Genomic DNA, 6,138 nt, shown 5'->3' on the forward strand with positions numbered 1-6,138 from the left:
TGTAGTGCATCCTGATCCAGATTTATAGACTGTCCATTAATTTCGTTGATGTTTTGTTGACAATATATTAATTACAAACATTTTTCCTTTGTGCCTTTGGGATAGGCGAAACAAGTGCTTTAGTCACGGAACAAAGACTCTGCTGTAAGTGTTTTCTTAGTTTTGTTGATAAAATTGTTGACTTTAATTGGGCCTGATCAATCCCAAAATGCAAGAGACATACAGGAGCAAAAAGTGAGAATACAATAGCAAGTCTTAGGAGGGAGGCGAGTACTCCACTGAACATTGTAACAAATGTCTCGGAGGACATTTCTTTGAGTCTGGGAGTGTGTGAGAGATGAAAATTGCATGACGTAGAGATGATGTAACTGATCACGTGGTTGACCTTCTACCATCCATGTTGTTTATTTCAAAGAAATGTAAAGCGAATTTCGCGGATCGGTACAAACCAAAAAGAATATTAAAGACAATCAAGTTGTCGAAAAACTGTTGTTCGTCTCAAGTAACATTTCGATACAGCTTTGAGCGACCACACCTTACATATTCAACCCGTAAGCAGACAAAACGAGAAAAGATGATTGTTTTATAGATGTAATTACGAAAAATTTAAGTTCAATACATGAGGAAACCAACAACGGATAAACCAAATGTTAGGCATCAATTAATCGATTCACCCGCGCTGTGAAGCTTTCTAAACCACACGAACACAGATCGATAAAAATAGCAAACGGTCGGCCCAAAGTAGGAACTTGAAGAGTAATTTCTTCCACTGACTTTGACCTTGCTCCTTCCTTCCACCTAAAGGGCTCTGTTATGTTTGGGTATCGTTCTCTGGAAGAAGCCGCATCGAAGCGAACCAAATTATTCGCTATGAATGATTTCAGTTTTCTAACCAAACACTGAATTCGATATAAGTTTTTGTCATTTGACAAAAATAATCTTTTGCTGTTTCTCGTAAGATACGAAAATTCACGTTTAAGAATTTCATTTCTAGCTATAGCACTTGATTTCCATGCATTTTTGGCACAAATAACACGGCTTAAAAAGCCAAACTCCAAAGAACCTGAAAGAAGTCGTTGTTATTTTGCACAAAATAGAGAAAAAAACAACTAAAATGTCCAAATGGCCGGCTCAGCCAATCAAGAGTGAGTAGTTCTACCCTGACAGGAAAATTAAGAAGAAGAAAAACCTCTGTCTCGAGCAATCAACATTCAGTAATTTTGTCTTCTAGGTTATAAGTCATTTATAACATTTCGTAATCGATGAGTAATTTGATCACAAATTTTAGATCATAAAATAGTAACAGAGGCGTGGCTGACTAGGAGCCTTTAATCTTCTGCAGGTCTCATTTTTATGATTCCGTAGGTTTTTGGGAATACTTTAGATCCGCAAAATCTATATTCCAAAGATATTTAATAATCTTTTTTTTTTCTTTTCTGTTAGGAAGTTTCCGGCCACTTAACGTGGTTTTCAGAAAGGTCCTATAAAGATTAAATATACAAAAGGTTAAAAAATACAATATATGAGACAAAATTACAAACTGATAAAAACAGCAATTCAAACTAGAAGCTGAAACTACAAAGATATCATCGACGGGGTTTAAAACTTCAAATTGATAAAAAATGATAAAAGCAAAGAAGCTAAAACTACAAAACTTCTTACCAATAGGGTTAATTAAAAAATCTGGCAAACATGTTTCGCTTAAAAGTAGCAATATTCGGGGCATTTCTGGTCTCTCTCTCTAATTCATTCCCCAATTTGCTTTCCCCAATTTTTGGTAGCACGGGATAGTCTGAGCATGTCTTTGTTCCTTTTATTATAATTATGAATGTCACTATTTGTCAGTAAATTCATAGAGTGGTCCATAAATCCAGAGTGCACTTTATATATATATATATACAAGGATGGTAAGATCTACGTTGTTCTAGATTCAGCCACTTTAAAGTTACCAGGGCATCAGTAGCTGACGAATAAAGTGGCCCGTCTAGAATAATTTTAGCGGCCTTGTTCTGTAAAACCTGTGGGTCGTTCATAAGAGTCACGTTGTTCTTGTCGCCCCACACAAGATCGCCATAATCAAAAGCTGGAAGAACAAGACTGTTGTAGAATAGTAGGCGAGCGGTGAAAGGTAACAAATGTTTAATCCTACGTAAAAGACCTAGTCGCTGATTAACTTTAGAAATTTCATACTCTACATGATCAGACCATGTGAAGTCTAAGGCCAGCATAATCCCTAAATACTTAAGGGCCGTTTACACGACCGAAAAAATTGGAACGGCTCGGATAAAAATACGAACGGCTCCGACAAAATTTGACGTGTAAACGGTACTTTACCCGTTCTAGTCTCATCCGTTCCGTTCCTAAAAAGGTCCATAGGCGGCTATGGACCCTTTCGGAACGGAACCGATAAAAAACGGTTCCGTACCCACATTTTTGTCTTCTTTTCAACGTGTAAACGCTCGCCCTTTTTTCGGTACTGTTCTGTTACGTTTTTTCTGAGCCCGTGGTACTCCACGTCAGTTGTTTAGCATACCATTGATCGTCAGAGTAAGGGCTGTATGCAAGATCAAACCAAGCGCTTGTTCTTGAAATTTGCCACAAGCTCCATTCGACTGTGAAGTGCGATACAAGGGCTGTTAATAGGAGAACTGTAAGCCTTTTTTTTCTCCTAATTCGGTACATTCTCTCAGAAGCATTTCTTTCACTCGCGCTGTCAAACATGAATTTCGTGTTCTCTTCTTCAGAAGAAACCAGAAAAGTGCTTGTAAATCTGTGATATTCGGAGATACGCACAGTGTACTGTATGTGTAAGCTCATTTGAACAACTAATCGAAGCAGTCTTGTTTAATTATTGCGGGCTCTATCGTTACCGGTCTCGAAGAAAACAACGTGTGAACGGTCTAGTACCCGTTCCAAGGGGCTCTCAAGTACCGTGCCTTTTTCTGTTAGGTACAGTACAGAATTTGTACGTGTAAACGGGAGTTTTCGTCTGGAACCGGTACTTGTTTCTAACCGGGCCGTTCGTTCTCTTTTAACGTGTAAACGGGCCTTTAAACTTATTTACACTATCAAGATCACAATCAAATATAGATAGAGACAGCGAGGAAACATTAACTAATTTTCTGTTGCTTCCGATTAACATAGATTTGGTCTTTGACAGGTTTAGTGTAAGTTTGTTCGCCTTTAGCCACAATGCTACATTATAAAGATCCTCATTTAATTTGTTCTCCAGCTGGTGTGGCTCTTTTGCAAAGCAGTAGAGAACAGTGTCGTCAGCATACAGTGAAACCTCGCAGTGTTCAATAACAGCAGGGAGCTCGTTAATACATACAAGGAACAGCAGCGGACCCAAGATGCTTCCTTGTGGAACACCGAAAGCGACGGGTAGAGCTTCAGATAATTCATTCTCACAAGAAGTTCGCTGTTTCCGATTACTCAAGTACGATGTAAACCACTCCAAAGCACTGGTAGAGACTCCAACTGATGACAACTTGGACATCAAGATTCCATGACCCACCGTGTCGAACGCCTTAGTGAGATCCAGGAAAACCGCACCGCAAATGTGCCCCTTCTCCATTTTAAGTAGGACTTCATCAGCAAAGCTAGACAATGCAGTGGTTGTTGAGCGTTTCGTTTTACTGCGCAATTACAATTTTCATTTTTAAAGCACTTTAGCAGTTATTAATGTCGATGTTGACTGTACGAAAAAATGGCTTTGCTCGTCTTACACTGCTTATAACTCTTAGCACTACCAATGCCCCCAAAGTTCATCCCAGATATGTTATACGGCTTTCATGGAATCTCAGAAAATACGGCTTCTTCTAAATCATTCTTGAGCCGGTGTTTTCGCTACTAGCAAATTAAAAATTTATGCAAATTAAACAATAATTATCAGATATTGCCTTCATCAAGCAAACATCTAGTATCACGGTCCTGGTTACATGAAATGTTTAGATTTTCTTTGTTGCTATATATTTCCAAGCCTACAAAATGAGAATTGAAAATTTTACCAGCTAATTTGTGCTTTTGTTTAATCGCGATTTGGGAGATTTTTGATTCTTCAAAACTGACCAGCCTGGTCAGTAAGTATGAGTGTATATTTTAAGTTGGAAATAAGTGTTTTTGACTTACGTTCACGTTGACAGTATTCACCTGGGAAAGTACAGTGTCGTCCTTCCAACGCACTTCAGCGGACGATACTGAGATAACATCGAAGTGATAAGCACTGTTATAAGTTAATTAATTGATTAGGTACGAGAGGACAAAGCTGCCGACTAATTTCCAACAATTATAAGCATTAGGCTTTGCAGTCCAAATTTGCATCCGCTTTGAAAAAAATGAAAGTTTACTGACAAATTTTAGCACTTCACAAAACATGAGGAACCAAATGAAAACAATAAATTTCGTAAGAAGGGTTATCATGTTATGTGTGTACAATGTTCTCAAAATGAATTTCATTTATATTGATATTTAGAGCCGGTTTACTTAGCTAATGGAACACATTTGACATGTTTCCATTGGAAATTGACACTCATTTTCAAAACAATGCCTATCAGTAAAGAACAGTCTGGATTAATTACATGTTTAATTACCTGCAACTGTCCTCCACAATAACCGAATATCGGATAGTGATTTTATTTGGTTGATTCAAAATGCTTTGCATTGGTTATTCCAAATCACTCTTTTTCGAAGGGAAATGTTACCTTGCTACAGAGCAAGACGATGAACGCAATAAATGTAGCTAAAGGTTCGTATTGTTTACACAGTTCCTTAGTGGTAGTTGATTGACCATAAAAGACACAGCTGCAGGCAAGGGAAATTTTCTCTTGCTGAAGACGAAACTGTTAGCACCTGGTTGACGGAACTGAGTTTCCGGTATGAATATGGGATTAAAAAACGCGAAAAAATTCTTCGCGTAACTTGACTTTGATAATTTGTTTACAATTTAGGCAGATAAACATTTTGATTCATGGGAATAATGATTTCAGTATTTATTAATTTTAGTTAATCATATTAAATAAGTTATTTTGCGCATGTATTCCTCGCTTTGGCTAAATTAAATGCGTCAAATTTACCCTAAGTGTTTAATGAAATTGCAATACAATAAAGTAGTGATGGTAGTGTTTTTTATTTAGATACTGATTACGGTGTTTTGATACACGGTTTTGAGAGACAAAACCCTCACTTCTTCAACCGGCTATTGAGTAGTCTTCTCAATGAAAAGATGTGAAATTCACACGAGTTCTTCAGTTTAACGATGTATATTTTTAAAATCTATATTGCCATGACGATAAACACAGAACCTTTGGAAATCAATTTTGCGCTTGTCAGATTTGAGCTAGAGCTCAACCATGGTATTGGGCAATAATTATTAAAGTGGGCCGAGTTCACATGAATTATGAAAAGCGAGTGTGCAAATTTTTTTTTTTTTTTTACCTCAGTCACTTCCCTGCAAATACTTCGACACTGTCGACAATGCTCTCATAAGTTGGCCTAGTTGATCAAATCAAATCAAATCATTTTATTTCACACTATTTGGTTAGAAACACAAGAGAGGACAAAAAACACAGTAAACATAGATAGAGGTTATGTAACTAATAAATAATATACATTGAAATCAGCGTACAGCAGGCAAGGTAGCAGAGCTTTCAAGTTGTTGGCTGTTGCTTATTTGTACACAAAGAAAGGAAATAGTAAATTACTTGTTCATAAAATTACCCTTATTGGTTTGCAGTGTTGTCGCGTAGGCTTTCAAAGAACTTTAATTAATTAACTTAAGTTAATTAAGGGACTGGTTATGAATCCTTGCCACACATGGTGCTGCAATTTGATGTTGGAAGGCCCGCCACCGTGCACATTCATTGATTGGTTTTAATGTTCACACTACAGTTGAATATCTTAACAGGAATGTTTCTATTGGTCACTTGCTTCAACGCAGTTTGAAATCTATGTGGTTTGTATACCGCGGTCGAGGCCAAAATTGCTAACAAAACATATAACAAACAAATTTGTCAGGCTTCATAACCATTGCCTTTTATCAACTATGCTTTTATTGAACTAGTTGTTCACCAGAAGCCGATAACTTGTCGTAAAAGACCGAAATTTGAAATATTGAGAGATATAACGCTCGTATATCTG

The sequence above is a fragment of the Pavona decussata genome, unplaced genomic scaffold (assembly GCF_977016875.1).
Source record: "Pavona decussata unplaced genomic scaffold, jaPavDecu1.1 SCAFFOLD_202, whole genome shotgun sequence".
NCBI lineage: Eukaryota > Metazoa > Cnidaria > Anthozoa > Scleractinia > Agariciidae > Pavona > Pavona decussata.